Source organism: Onychostruthus taczanowskii, unplaced genomic scaffold (assembly GCF_017590055.1).
Source record: "Onychostruthus taczanowskii isolate IOZ18803 unplaced genomic scaffold, ASM1759005v1 scaffold45, whole genome shotgun sequence".
Classification (NCBI taxonomy): domain Eukaryota; kingdom Metazoa; phylum Chordata; class Aves; order Passeriformes; family Passeridae; genus Onychostruthus; species Onychostruthus taczanowskii.
Genome location: NW_024502014.1, coordinates 2,509,250 through 2,525,830, shown reverse-complemented (window position 1 = coordinate 2,525,830; position 16,581 = coordinate 2,509,250). Strand labels below are relative to the sequence as shown.

At 38.9% G+C, this 16,581-nt stretch overlaps 1 protein-coding gene across 1 annotated transcript in view; it reads right to left on the bottom strand.

The window, feature by feature from the left end:
* SLC9A9 (solute carrier family 9 member A9) overlaps nucleotides 1–16,581 on the bottom strand; it is a 173,895-nt gene that overhangs the window by 110,248 nt on the left and 47,066 nt on the right. The gene's annotated exons all lie outside the window — the stretch shown is intronic.

Sequence of the window (16,581 nt, the reverse complement as noted above, 5' to 3'; positions counted from 1 at the left end):
TGAACAGCAACATGGGCTTAAAATCTAAGTAAAAGAAAATTAAGGCTTTAACAGTAAAATTTGTTCACATATCTCTGAGGCTTGGCATAGGAATATTTCATTCTCAAATAATAGCTATTGCTTCTAAATGCCTAATTTTCATAAATCTATTTGGAAATATCACAGTCACAGTGACAACTCTTTCCTGTCCCATATCTTTGAGAGGAATGAAGCACATCAGCAGAAAACAGATGGCTGATAGTGGGCTGTCTGTGACAGCATGTGCTGCATTCTGTGTTATCTCTCTGACTGTCCTTAGTTATGAGCTGATCATATCCAAAGGCACATAATTTACACATTTCTGTGCCTGCAAATATGATCCTTTCTCATTTGTCTATCAGAACTGTAATCCAACTCACTGTTTAATTTCCATTCTTTTTAAACCTTGCATGAAGAGGAAAGGCCTGTGTCTGTCTAGAGCAGCTTGAAGTCTACCCTCCCAGTTAGGGAGCTTTCAGTGGCTTCAGCAACTGGGAAGATGCACATAGTGCTAAGAGAGTAGAAACAAAGAACCAACCACCAAGGAAGAGATAAATATATTTATTGTACTCATACAAAGAGCTGGACTTCTCCCTGCCTGGCATCTCTCTGTAATCACTTATGCTTATGCAAAATAGAACAAGGTAGAAGAGTCCTGTAAAAATATTTTTTTCTGCAATGAAAACATGACTGTAAATGTCACAACCCATCAACCCTCTGAGTTAACAAGAAATAATGAACAAGTTAAAAATTCTTCAGTCAACATCTAGACAGAAAAATGAAATAGTTTTCTATGTTATTTGAACCAAATCTGCTGCATGATGCTAATTGTGCCATAAGGGGAGTTAGATGTGCTGTATGTGTTAAGACTCTTGCTAATGGTTCATGAGCCTGAGCAATCTTTTTGCCTCTCTACCCCTGACACCTGAGCTGGGAGCTATTGTCCACTCCCAGCTCTTGCACTACTAATTGACATTCTTCTTCATTATTCACCTTTGTGTTATCTTTCAATTTTTTTACTTGTGAGCCACTCATCTCCAAAGTTACTTAAAGAGCTGAAAAATATTTATCAGAAACATTTACACAACCTTCCCCTTATATGACAGTTCTTTCCATTAGTGCAGGGTGATAAGACCCTGGAATAAAGATTTTCTGTGAAAATGATCTATCTCTCTTGAAATCCAAAAATAGAATTAATGTGCAATTGCAAGTGTTTGAGCATAAACAAGAGTTTAATGTGCTCCTGGAGGCCTAATTCGATCCACACCTCAGACTTGTACAAAAGTGGCAGAATATGATACTATGGGACTTCATTTACTCAATGAAGAATTGAGTAAATTCTTCATTGAGTAAATGAAGGGCAAAGAATAAAACAGCAGAGCACGTTCACAAGACACTGACTGATGTGTCCATAAGGGGTAGGGAAGGTGATGACTGGAAGAATGGGTAGTCTTAATACCACCCCCCCCCCCCCCCCCCATTTTCTACTAAAATTTTTGGGATGACTCAAGGATGAGGTAACAAAGCCTTCCAACTACCCTAGTCTTTCACAGTGACTTTGTTCCTGCAAACAAATTTTATATTTATCTATGTCAGTTGAACCCCACATACCTGTTGACAAAATGATGTGGGATGATGGTTCCTGCATAGAGCAGAGTGTTAGAACTCTGCAGCAGATTACCAGGAAATCACTGTGATTTACTGTCATCCTGCTCTAGAGGAGAAACTGCCTCAAATTACCCTTACAGGGATGAGTAGCGAGTATCTGAAGTAACTCCACTGATTCAGTGCAGTTGGTATAGATGTGCACTGGTCTTACAAAAAAGCAGGATATGATAATCCAAACAATTTAAGGAAGGTTTTAAGCAACTTGGTTAGTCATGAAAAATCCTTTGCTCTTATGCACAACTAGCAGAGATTAAATGGAAAGAGTTTCCACTAAATCTTTATTAAATAGTAATTTTCTTATAATCACACAGCCCATGATTTTGTTCAGGAGCAGTTTAAGACTGAAACAACAGAAAAGGAAGTATAATCTATGCCAGACAGTATTCCCTTCATTTAGGCTTTGACTCATCCTTATAACACTGCAGGAGAACCTACTAGACCTGTGAGCACTGAGAGATACCCAGGGATGAAAAGCAGCATTTCCTTTGTAGTAACAGCTGCTTCTTATCCTTTACAAATGCATAGTCCTACTCACCTCACCCTCCTCCAGGCTTTAAACCAACTTGTCCCTGAGATTTAGCTGGTTAAACAATACTACAATACACTGTAATCTTCTCTGAAATCCCCTTGAATGAATGTGGACAGAGGAGTGAGGGGTAAGAGCACATTGCTTAGCTGATCAATGGAAGAACATATACAGCAGGTTCTTTTTTAATGTTCAAAGGTCATTTTCCTTCTGTGATCTCTCCTTATGAAAATCTGATGTGTTCAAGGGTGGTGCTCTCCGTGTCTTTTCACAGGGAACATCCCAGATTCCCGTCTGTGCACAGCTCAATACTCCCAGAGGCAGGGAGGGGCTCTAGGTGCCCAGTCCTGCTCACCTCGAGGAAAGCAGGCTGTGCTCTCGCTGCTCCTCGCCTCTCCTCAGTGGCACAGGGAAGGACCCCATTCTCACCACTGCTCTGCCAAGCCTCAGCTGTCCCATGCCACTGCTTGAAGTGTAACAGGGGCTGTAAAGCTTACCTAGGAATATTGAAGAGGAGGGACAGAATTGGGAGCATGCTGCTGGGAATATGTTACAAAGAATTGAAAGGTTAAGTGAGAAAGCAGGAGAAAGAAAACTATCTTTGTGATTTCTACCAAATGTCAGTTTTATATTCTACCAGTCATATATTCTACCAGATCTCATTATAAAATATAATGTACTAATTATATGCTTTCATAGATTTTTCTCAGGCATGAGGTGTAATTTTGTTTTTTCTTCTGTTTTTCCTGTTATCTCCCTGAAATAAACTGTCTGTGGCCCAAAAATAATCTAATGAAGTCAGACTATATAATAATCTATGTTTCCAACAAACCTAGAGCATAGTAAGTATGGGTACTCTTTGTCTTTTAAGAGATTTTTGTGCTACTGTTTGTGTTTAAATTATTACATCCTAGACACAGGTAAGTGTGCTGCTAGAGGATGCAGGTACTCCCTGGAGCAGCTGGATAATCCACTGCCAGTACCATAGGGATTTTGGCCATAGTATTTGGCTGTGCCAAATTTCTTCAGTTTGGCTGTGCCAAATTTCTGGCCTATCAACAGCCTTGGGCTTTTTCACTTGCAGAATTTTTTCTGTCAGAGATTAAGAAAGGAGCTTCTGGTCTACTTCCTTCACTGAACTTCAGCCTCTTTAGGAACTTCTGAACAGAGCAGGACACTGGGCAGCCTGATGCTGAATGTAATTGATAAAGATAAGGTACACAGAATCCCACAAAAAATGATAGGGGAAGGAGAAGGAAAGTACATCTAAAGTTTTTTTTCTATTTCAGTTTTTTTCCTCACTCTGCATAAGACTCTAATGTGTAACAAATAGGAAGAAATGTGGTCTTTGGTATGTGGTATAACATCCTTGTATAGCCAGTGCATGCAAAACAGATTCTTTCATAGTCAGAAGGGGGTTAAATGAGAAAAATCGACAGTTTGTATAGCTTTTTAATATCTGGAGTACAATTTGTCTATCTCCTACCCAGCTTCTTAGAGAGATTAAAAAAAATAATTAATGCTCCAAGAAATATTGTCAAAAGACGCAAACAAAATGGCCCACGCGATTTCTAATGTGCCCAGACCATGCATTAGATGTCCCCACCCCAGTCCTGGCTTGGAACAATCTAACCTTGAGGTTGTGCCAAACATCCCTCTTTAGCCACATTTTCCTCAGGAAAACAGTTCCCTTCTCTCAGGGGACAGTGCAAGGGATGTGCAGGGCAGGACAGCTCACCTGGAACTGTTCTGTGCCAGCACTGCGAGCTGCCTGTGGAGTTTTCCTTTGCATTCATCGTTAGCACTCCTCAAGGATGGCTCACATCATTTTTTCCCCCAGTGAAGACACACCCTGTGCTGTCAGTTGTCAGTTTCTGTGCTGCAGTTGAGAACATAGCTGCTGTGGGAATGGGATTTTCAGAGCTCCATAGCCCTATCGATTTTTCCATGTGCCCACCAAACGGCTGATAGTTTTTGCCTCTTGCTAATCTGGATTTGAGATTAGCCTGTAATCTAAAGAAGAAAATCTTTTTAATCTCCTGAGCTGTTCAATCCCACATACATTTCATGATTGAAAATATTTTCTATATTTTTCTTTTAAAAATGGACTAGCTACGGAAAAATGACTCAGGCATTGTCTGAATGAAATGCTATCCTGCGTGATAACAAAGCTCCTCTCACAAATATTAGTTCCACTTCTATTGCTTTATAATAAATGGCTGCAGCTGTTGCCATGGCAATTTTAATTTTTAAAAATGTATCCAACTGAAGACAAGAAATGCAGCTGTTGTTATGAGAAAGTCTAAAATAAATCCAGATGTGAATTGTATGATCTAGTGTTGGCAGTAATAATGCCAGAAACAAAACATGTTACATGTTTTGTTTTCTTGATATACCGGAGCTGAGGATGGGGATTTAGGGATATTCTGTATTGTAAGTCTCTGTTCCTGATTCAAATATAGCAAATAAACAGAATGAAATTTCACCTTAGGGAAAGGCACTTTACTTGCTAGGAAAGCTGGTCAGCCTTGCATAGAGAATGGCAGTATATTCCTGTAGGAGAAAGGTGGGCCTCCAGCTCTCGCCTACCTTTCTGCTAATATGCTAACATTTCATTTTTTACAGCTTATAAAAAGATAAATCCCAGCCATGGTAGAAATCTTAGAATTGCAATATTACCTATTGTTTACTACCTTATCACTCTATAGCCTGAAGTTCTTTAACCTGTTAGACCTTTAGAGTTAGAACATTAAAACAAAATTACTGGACAGTGCTCTCCAAAGAAAGCATAATCCAACAAGTCCCAGTACATGTTCTAATAGTCATCCACTGGACAAGCCCACTGTGCTGGGAAGGTAAATAGTCCATGTAAGTCTCTTTTGGGAAAAAATATTTAAAGATAGAATTTCTGGGAAGGTGCTGACTGAAGAGCAGTAGCTCACAGCAGGAGCAGAGAGGTGTTGAGGGCAGCCTGTGCAGCGTGACAGGGACAGGCAGGGCGGCAGACGGGCTGAGAAGTGGCTTTGCATCCGTCTTGTACCTTTTCTCCTTGCCTTGGAACTGCAAAGGCTGCTCTGCCTGGAGCCCTTCGAAGCTGTAGCTGGCTCTCCACAGCCTGGGAGGTTCATTTCAGCAGCTTGGGGCTGCTGAGAGCAGAGACAGGGCTGCTGAACCTTGTGGGAATTGGTTTGCTCAAGCGTGAAGTGCTGATTACGGCACCTGCCAATAGCTCTTGGCAATCTGGAGGATTGCTGAACTTCACTCATGGTAAAATTAAACAAAGAGGGAATCACCACTTAGGGGGGGAAGTTGATGTGGATAGAATTTCAGTCCCAAATTCCAAGGCAATCAAAACAGTAAAACCTTCTTTTTATCCTTAAGGATTTCAGCAAGAAGAGAAAACAAGAAAACACACACAAATGTACACTCAAACACTCATTCTGTTTCTCTGACTTCCATCTTTAGGGATATTTTACTCAAAATAATTGGAAGTCTGTATTTCTTTATCCTTTGTACAGGAATTTTGAATGATAAGTCACCTTTAAGCCTTGCTACTTAAACATATGCTACTTGAAGGAAATGTAAAAGTGAATGGGAATCTTGAAAATAGTCTGGATAATAAAATCCTACCCATCCCAATTTCCTAAATATAAATCACTTGATCAAAGTGACCTAGTACCAAACATACTGGATGAGAGGTTTTGTATTGATAAGAATGAATTATTTGTAAGAACACATGCTAAGGCTTTTGGATGCACAGCTGCCAGCTGATCGTGAATTATTCCTCAGTGCTAAGATTGAGAGAGTTAAGGAATATCTTCCTTTGTTAAAATTAAGGTATATGCTATTGGCCTATCCAATGCACTGTGAAAAACCTCACAGAAATGACAGGCAGCCAAACAGATAATTTTTTTTTTCTAGCTTTCTAAAGACTCCATTGATTTATGGATAAGGATGTAGTATAACACATTAATTTCCACCACTTAGTTTAAAAATAAATACTTTCCCTAGACAGGAAGTTCTATGAGGCTTAAACACAGCTATTAATAAGAGGAAAATTATTCTGCCTAGCTTCATTATCCTCATAATTACTAGAACATAGGAGTCTTGCATCAGAAACTTTTGCATTCACTTCACTCTAACAATGCTCACTGAAAACACTCGCCAAGGTATGGACTAAGTCCTGCTAATGCTAGAAATAACATGTAAAACTGCGAACATCCTACAATGAGAGTTTAGAAATATCTTTCACCTTACTCTCTAAGAATAAAAACACTGTAATAAAGAAGATGTACACTGTTAAATGGTTCAGAAGGGTGATATATTTCTTCAGGAATATTTTCATCTAGCTGTACCTTCTCCCAGTGTGTCTGAGGCAGGAACAGCAGCCTGCTAGGCACTCCATTATTCTCATTTCTCTCACTAACACTTCTGGCTGTGCTTGCTACAGATCAGTAGAACAATGTGGAAAGAAAAACAGTTTGATTTCTTTTAAGGGAAAATAAACTTTCAGTGAATGGGGATACAACATTAAAATGCTTTAAAGTCTCTAAAAACTATATCACTTTTGTGAGATTTTGCAGTGGAGAAATTACTAAGGGAAAAATGTGAATATCGGTTTATTCAATGTATTGTTGGGATACTACTTTGTTCAAAGTTTTAATCATATTTAGACCTTCCTTTTCAAAATCCAAATTCTAGCATCACTGTGTCTCCCCAAAAATGTGCTGAAATTTCATTAGAAATCCAAATAACATGCACGTATGCACATTACATTCAGAATATGTAGATCATTATGATTAGCAATTAGTTAGGGAACATCAACGTTCCAAATGCATTAAGAGCAAACTGATAAAAAGAGTGGATGTGTGTCCTTGGTACAGTGGTCTTCACAGGGAATGTTCATAAGTCCCATTGCCCTGAACACAGTAGAAATGAACCAGCTCTGTCACACTGAGCTCTCTCAGGGCCACTTGCACAACTGCTGCCCCGAGTGTTTTCTGTCTCTGTCACAGCTTGTGACTTTGCCAAAATGTCACCATTGATACTACATTGCCACATTGTATTTGCAATTGCCATGAAGACTTTTTTTTTCTCTCTCTCTTCTTTTGTTTTTTCTCCCCCTCTTTAAATTGGTGTTCTGCAGAGCCATTATAGAGAGACTACATCTGCACTTATCTTGGACAGAAACCTTACAACCACGTAATTAGAAAGCTTTCTTACTGTACCACTTTGAAATTCAGACTTGTCATTTCCGAGGGGAGGAAAGAGGAAATTATCCATCTGTTTCCTACATATCTTTCACCCTTGTGAAAATGTGACAAAATTATGCAAATTTTTAAAGGTTTCCAAAATGTTTAGTAGACAAATCTCAGTGGAGATCTGATAAACTTCATCAACTAAAAATCTTCCAAGATCTCATTTTTTAAGGCACATACCATCTAAAACTTAGATATGTGGCTTTTTTCCCTGCAACTGGTGGTCCCCAGACTCAGCCAGCTGCTGTCCCCAGTGCTGTGACTCTCACATCACCCCTCTTGTCCTCATTACCTCCTCTGTTTGTCACAACATAATAAGAAGGATAGTGAAGAGATGCTTGCACCAGGAATGAAGTCAGGGTCTCTCTCAACTTTAGGGTATTAAGGAGGTTGGAGTTTACAGTCCTAGATTATCTCTAGAAATAATTTCTTTTTATCTCAGGTGGGTGACCTAGGGACTGGTGAGTGCCACAGAAGTGGTGGAGCTGGTCATGCAGTTCAGGGCAATGGGCAGAGTGAGATGGAGATGGTGACGAAAGTCTTCCAGAAAGGCAAGGGAGAGAAAGATTGAGACCAATACAAAAGCAAGTGGAAACAAGGAGAGAGTGAAGTTTTGTTACAATTGGAATAAATCTCAAGAACAGAAATTTGCTGAGTCTCATCATTTACGTAGCTGTGAAGTGCAGTAGCTAGAGGTTTGCAGTCACTCCTGCTGTGCCTGGCACTGAAGGGAGGCAGCTGATGCTACCGTTTTCAATTATTCTCTTTGCTCAAGTGACAGAAGTACATCCTGAAACCATTAAAGTTTCTACTCCAAAAGGTGAAACATGCACACTGAAATGATGTCTTGGGTATGGAGAGCAGGGGGTTTCTGTGTATGAAAAAAATAAACTTAAAAATTACATTTAATTAAAATGTTTACAAAAGGTACCTCTCAATTCCTCCTTTGTAAGATATGAAAATTTTTGGGCATTATGTAACTAGTGAGTGTTTGATAATGTTTGCATTATTTTGATGTGCACATATGCACATGCAAAAGAATTTCATGAAGAGTTGTGTCAGTTCTAAGAGTCTCAGTAGCTTAAGGATTTGAGCCTTAGAAGATCAAGGCTTGCAGGAGGAAGCAGTTTGCCTGATATTTTTGGTAAAAAATGTATAAATGCTTAGAACAGGTCAGAATGATGAAATTCAAATTGAACTGTAGCACAGAGGTTCTGGAGTGGCTCACAGAGGGATCACAAGAGACATCAGTCTTTCCTAGTGTTCCTGGGTAGCCACTGGAAATAGTCCATTCTCCCACTATAGGAATGGGTTCTTTGTTCCTGTAATCATAACCTGATCTCCAAGGAATAGCAGCATTTTTATGGAGTATCCTGTAGTGATAAACACTCTGTCTCTCTGAGACAGCTGTGCTCTCCAGTACTGTATTTCTGGGAAGGATTTGGGCAGTGAATAGGAATTGGTGGCTACCTTGCAAATGAAATGGCAGAAAGGACTCCCTCACTTTTCTGAGACACATTTTCCTCTATCTTCTCTGCCAGGAGACATGATATGTATGTTAATTTATTGCAAGAGCCAGATAGACTCTTACATACAGTATTTCATTCAGAGGATGAGATCAGCTTTCTTTTGGAACATTTCAAGGGAAATAATATCAATACTATTATTTTAAAATAAAAGGGAGTTGTCTCTGTAGGTAGAATTAGACTCTGTATGTAATTATCTTCCTCTCAGGAAAAATATGTCTTATTCACTAGAAAAAAGTTATTTGGACAAGAAAAAACATCTGAAGAGCTCAAAAACCAGGCTGACTGGTACCACGATGTACTTCAGTTCTGAAGAGCTCCCAATAGAAATCTTTGAAATGAAGAAGCTTTGATGCCAGTTTGGTAATTTTCAGGGAAAGTATAACTAAATAATTACCACTTAGGTGTGATTTGCAAGGACTGCAAGCAGTGCTCTTAATTCTGAACTTGAAACTTATCTGTTTGTGTATAAGTGGATGGAGATACCTGCAGCTACTCTGGTTTGATTTGGTCTGACAAGTACAGACATTCCCAGCTGATTTGAGCTAAGCTTTATCTTCATACATCCCTCAGGGCAATCTCCATAATGTTGCTCACTGAAATCTACTCCAGTTTAGCAGTCTTCAGCTGAGGACTGCCTGTTCAAATAAATTGCATAGACAAACCAGTGCCAATTAGAGAACTGTGGAGGGCTGGCCCTGGCTGGTGACAGGCGCCCACCCAGCCACTCCATCGCTCCCTCCTCTGCAGGATGGGGTGGAGGCAAGAAAATAAGATGGAAAAAAGCTCAGGAGTGAAGATAAAGGCACATTAATAAAGCAAAAGCTGTGTGTGAAAGCAAAGAAAAACAAAAGTTTTATTCTCTGCTTCCCATGGGTGGGTGATACCCAGCCACGTATGTGGAATATGAATGCAGTAACATTTATCTGCCCTTCCTTTCCTCCTTTCTCTTAGCTTTTATTGCTGAGGCCATCATATGGTACAGAATATCCCCTTGGTCAGTTTGGGTCAGCTGTCTGGCCTGTGTCCTCTCCCAAATCTTTGTCCACCTCCTACCACTGGGATGCTGGAGAGACAGGGCTGCTGCTGGGCCAGCACTGCTCAGCTGCACCAAAACACCGCTGGGTTATCAGCAGTGCAAAGCACAGCTCTGTGAGGGCTGCTGGGGGCAATGAACCCCAGCTCACACACACCCAGCAGCACAGAGAGTAAGATCTTTAGCATATATTAACTAGATCCTAAGTAAAATTTTAATATGGCACTAATATTGGAAAAAGGGATATGAAATACTGAATTGTGAAAAAAAATTGAGGAGTGAGAACTACTTTCTGAAAATATTCTCTTCTGAGTGCCCATTTTCATACTGAAATTTTGGCTTTAAGAAGCATTTCAGAAATTCAACAGCATTTTTTTCTCTGATTTAAGTATAAGACAGGTCTGTACAATAAAGCTCATGGAGGAGAAAAGAAAGGAAGTTTTGTTAAGCAAACATACAAACATTTTATGTGGGATTTCCTCTATTCTGGGAGAGAAGCTCTTTTAAAGTTCCTGCTAATAGCAAGTTTGGTTAGCTTCCCAGTGCTCACATCTCCTGTTCCAGATGGTCAGTGACGTGAAACTCTAATTATCATCAACAAAATAGGCTGGGAGTAAGCCCTTCCTCAAAGGTAAAAAGAGCAGATGGACAACCAAAATTTCATTATTATAGAAATAATAGAGAAAGAGGACTCATCATCTACCTTTCAAAATCACTCACTAACGTGATGCACAATTAACTCCTTGCTCTATTAATATATAAATTACTCTGTTATTTGACTCTTTGAATGGCTGCTTGTTATATAAACCTTTCCAACAACATTTGGAATAGCAGCCAAATCCATCTTGTCTAAGGGGAACCCGTAAGTGAAATGATTGGGCTGAGCTTCCATCCAGCATTTCGTTTGCTTTCAGGTTTTCAGGGGATTCTATTTAATTCTCCTCCACAATGTTACAGACATCCCTCCTCAGGAATCTTTGTGGGAATAAAATCACAAATATTATTTATCTGGAATGAGGCAAGGCCTGTATCCAGAGATCCTGTTAGTCATCAGTCCAGAATTGTGGCTCACAGACATTGAAATCCTTAAATATTTGTGAAGGATTCAAAGTCATGCAGGTCAGTACCATGGAGCAGCTCTCCCTGTGCCTCTCACTTTGAACTGTTATTTCTAGGTCAGGCTTTGCAAAGGCAGCCCCCGATCTAAACCTGCCATGGCCCAAACTGAGCTCATGCCTCAGTCCCCCAGGGCTGCCCAACCAGTCCATGTAAAGACAGCTAAAAAGAAAGGGTCCGGGAGCAACCCCTTGTATTTATGGCAGAATCTCATTCCTTTTCTGAGTTCAGATTCACTGTCTGATTGCAGCATATCACTCTTTAGAACTGGCTGTCCTAATTCCTATTCTGTTGCCAGTTTCCTACAGTTCAGGAGCAGATTTTGATTTACTACCTAAGGATTTCAACATAGATATGCATAACAAAAGAATATAAAACTGCAAAATTGCATCAGAGAAAGATAATCAGGTTTTCCTCTGCATCCCTATGAGTAAACAAGCTTTTCGTCCCTCTAAAGAGTTCCAGCTATAGGTTTATGTATTACTGTCATGATCTGTAGTTACACAATGAGCCTTATCTTTGTTTCTTCCTTCTTTTTCCTAGCCATGCCTTCACAATGTCCATTTGTTGCTTTCACCAGCTCATTTTCTTACATCTTTATTTCACCACTTCTTCTCACCTAAGAAATCTATTTTCTTTAAACAGGAAAACGTTGCATGTGTTGATACTTTTTACCTGTCATCTGTTTGATGGCACAGGTGCTTTTATTTCCCTCTTTCCCTCCTGGAAAGGTTCTGTGCACGCTTTGTACATTAGCTGGCAAGGAGTGAGGCTTTTATCCTTTTGAAAAAGAATTCCTAGGTTGAAGAGTTCTATGTGTAGGTACACTAAAGCTATTAGCTGTGTGTATGTAAGGGCCCACTTGTGGATAGAAATGGTTTTTTACACTATTTCTATGTACTGATATGCCTAGGATGTGTGAATAACATCTTAGCACTCAGATACATGTCGAGAATAAATAGAACTTAAATTAGTTTCATTTTCACTCCAGTGGCTGAGATAGTATTGTAAAAGACACTAAGGAATTGCAAGAATACAGGGTTTAAAAAGTGGCTAAAAATATAAGGGCTATAGAGAAACCAGCATCCTTTTTCTTTTCTTATGTGATGACTCAATACTATTTGCCATTTGCTAATAGTGCCTAACAAATCTCAGCATGGGGAAGGGGATTCAGGCTGACAGAATTCCCTGTGCTCTTAGACTGAACAAACTCCCACTTACCTACAGGTGGGGAGGAAGCTCAAACAAAGGATTAGCTAAGAGAAAAGGCTTTGTTTCTTAATTGATACACATGAAACAAAAGATTTTGACACAGTACATATGGGAACCCACAATGCTGCTTTTAAAGGCCACTTTCTGAATATAACTGCAGTTTCTGGGAAAAATGATGTGAGAACATTCAGATGTCTTTTCTCTGTAAAATTTGTTATTCAATTTGCTCAGGGATCAAAGTGTGGCAAAAACTATATAGAATAATGCTTCAAAAATGGAAGGGCAAAGGATCCAAATTAGAGACAGTCCATGACAAAAGAAAAAAAGAAAAATATAATCATAAAGGGAGCTTCACATCTACTGAGATCTGTATCAAGCAGACACCCATCATAATTTTCAAAGACAATATTATTCCTGGAACTCCCAGCTCCCATCTTAATTATTCAGCAGCATGGTTACAATATCTGTTCTTGTCCTTTGCAGAACAGCTGATTTTAAGATATAACACTTAAGGAACAACAATTAGAAATTGTGAAAAGTAGGGAAGTAGCACTTGCTGATAATGGACAGTTCTATCACTAGGCCAATGACCACATGAAATACAGACTGAATTCTTGTGACTGCATTTGATGTTTGTCCAATGTCTGTTTCTCAGTTTCTGATTGCATTTTTCTCCTGTGTATGCTACATTCAAGTTCAGTGACATAATAACAGAATTAAACCCACTGATATAATAATAATACCAGGTAAACAAGTACCTAGAACCAGAAAGGTTTAAAGATTCTTATTAATTTTATATTTGAGGTCCATTATATATAACTCTATAACAAGAGTTTCCTACATTTTGAAAAGATCTAAACTGTACTAAAATTAGTAATTCGATGGCTGTGCCTACCAGTAAGAATCACCACTGTGTCAGAAGGAATTCTCTTGTCTGCCTAAGATAATTATAGGAATCACTGTCTGAGAAAAGACAACCTTAGAGGGTGCTCAGCACAAGCTGAGCTGAACGTTGGCTTCTGAGTTATCTCCCATGAAAATTGATACTGTTTTTCAATAAAGTTGTTACCCTTTCAATAAATCAGTTACTTTTGCCATATTATTTTAGTAAGCCCTTTACAAACTTCTGCCAAGAAATAAGGGTTTGAGCATGACATTAACTTGCATAAGATATGTCTAGACTAGAATGAAAGTATTTTTTGAGTGAAGAAGATGTACAATGGCCTGAGTTGGTACATGTTCATCCTGGAACTATTTAAGAGGAATCATGAAACTACTTTTATCAGGATTTTCCTCAGTCAGTATTCTGGAAAACAAAGTGTATAGGAAGTATTTGTGGCATAATTAGTCACATGGGTTTTTCTGGGTAAAAGCAAACATGTTTAATAATCTAATAAGTACTGCCTTTTAAGAGTTTGTTATGATTTTTTCTTAAATACTTGGAATTCTTGATGTTTATTTTCTGTTAGAATTCTCACAAGTTTTTATTAAAAGCAGAATTTTATCCTAATAACAAAAAGTTGTAAGAAACTCTGGAAGTGATTTCAATACGAGGAAATCCTAGTTGCATCTCCCATGCCCTTGTTTAGAGAGGCCCTTGTGTGTGTGAGCTCTCTCAGATGCACAACAGCTTGTCAGCCTTCCTGCAGCCACTGCTGTCAATTTGAGTCACAGTGATCCCTCCTGCATGGATTATCTCAGAATAGCACACTCTGAATGAAACCTTGCAGTACCACAAACACCCAGGTGTTTCATGGGGCAGGGTGGCCGGAGAAGAGCTGTTACACTGGCCCAGAGAACTGGTGTCCCTGGTTGGTATTTTCACTGTGTGCACACACTCTTGCAGCAACACAGCTCGTGGGACTTGCTAAATCCCTAGAAAAATGCAGGGGTGGCTGGTCCTGGTGCTGTCCTTCTTAAACTAAATGATAAACAGAACAGGAAAAAACAAGAGGGAGAAGCTGAAAGAAAGGAGAGAGATCAATCTAAGCCCTTGTTGGCAGGCAGCCATGCTGCCTTCACCTTGCCAAACTGCCACCTCCTGCCATAAGAGCCTTCTCTCTTTTCTCTTCCTGCCTCTCCTGCAGTGAGTCATTCCTGCAGACATTATCTTACTTATTCTGTTAGTTAATGAAAGACAATATGTATTTTCATAGTCTATTTTTCTGGTTATCATTATGTAGTGTACTAAATTACTTATTCTCGCTTTTCCAGATCTGTAAACATTATTCTCACACCTTTTTAAATAGACATCTATTGCTGTAATTATGAACATGTTGTGTTTGCACACAAGAACGGTATGGGTTACAGGAAAAAAATAGCTGTTCCTTTGCAGTGACAGAAAAACAATTTTCTTCATTTAAACTCAAGTTGGTTTAGTAGGGTGTTAATGACCTGAAGTTGGCAATATTAACAGTATATCTTTACTTAAAATGCTCCAGGAAGATTATACTGGGTTGCAGAAGTATTGTATTTGTGCAGAAGATGATTATTGAAGCCAGAGAGTAATGAAATGTGAAACTCATGATGCCATGTATTCTCTTCAGTCTCTACAAATGATATAGAAATCAAATAATTGGTCACAGTGAATATATAAAAAAACCACAACAATTTTCCAGTGACAAGAGATTCTCTACTAAAAATTTGTAATCTCCCATGTAACAGCAAAAAAACCATAAGAAGTAGATAGGCTGAGGTGCATAACCTAGACTTGAGTACTGGGAAGAGCAGAGCTTAGAAGGTCATGAATCGTGTACTGGAATACTGCCGGAACTGCAATCTGATGGGACTTTTCCTTTTAGATTTGTTCTGCAGTTGAGTTGCACCTTTGGGAGATCTGTGTGCTTTGGCATCAGGGTGACTGAAAACCAGAGAGATTTAAAACACTCTGAGTTCCCTTGAGCTGCTTGGAGCCCTACTGCTCCTCTATGGGAACCTTGCACTAACTGATGAGGAGTCTAAATGAGCTGAAAAATGTCTCAGCTGTTATTAAACCATGCCAAGTGAGGCAGATAAAAATCTCAGACATTGCCACCTACACGCTTCTTCCCAGTTCTAATAGCTGCTTCAATGCCTTTCTGTGGCTCTCTCTACCAGTTGTCTGGTCTTTGCTTACTTTTAATTTTGTGAATTTTATTATCTGATGTACCAGAGCTCTCCCAGGTGACACATTCCAGCCCCAGGCCCTTGATGTGACAGGCATGCTGTATCTAACCCTGGACTGCTGTGCTCAGACTCTTGACAGCGTTTGAAAACATTGCTCTTGCTCTGAAAACTCTGGGAGCAGTTTAGTGTAGGCGAAGGTTACTAGACTGGTAACTGGAGAGTGGTAAATTAAATAGGAATGCTATTTCTTTTTTGTACTGTGAAACAAATTTGAGTTTTTTGCAGCAATTATTATAAGTTGAAAGTTCATGGGGTTTCAGACAAAATATAAGCTAATCTTTTAACTACTGTAAACTCTTTAATTCTGAGAGATGGGATAAATCCTTGTTCAAGGAACCATGTTTTAAGGAGAAGGTTGGCACTGAATTGAAGCTTACTCTGAAGCAGCTTCAAACATCGTGGAAAACTGAATCTGACTTTGCAGTTCTGTTACTTTTAAGATTATCTGAGAGGATTATTTGTATTTCTGGCAAAGCTCTGGGAAGCATATAATACATGTAGAGTGGAGTAAACTTGAGACCCCATTAATCATGTACTTAGCATCTATGTTTTTAGGACAGCACATGTGTGATTTTGGTCCATCATTTGTGATCTGTTTGAGGATTCCTGGGAATAAAAAAGCTATATATAAATTTAAGATAATATTATCAGCTGAAGCTCTGCCAGCTTCCATAGACAGAAGTAGATAAACAGATACTGTGTATGACTCTGTGGTTTTAATCTTGGAAAATAATAATTGCAAAAAAGAACCTGTCTTGAATTTTTTAGTTGCTCTATGTCCTAGATGCTCATTTAGCTATTTTTTTTCAAGATACCTTGTTTAGATGAGGAAAGAAATTGTAATAAATTAAGTTTACCATTTTACAGAATATACTGCTTTCTAGGTTAAAGAACAGGAACTAAAATTGCATTCTGGATATACAGTTGCTATGAACAACATTGGAATTCTAGTGTTAACAAACCAAGAAAAATAAAAACTACATATTTGTAACAAAACCTTCAAATGGTATAGCTGTACTTGAACAAACTATATCAGTGAGAATATCAATGAATAAA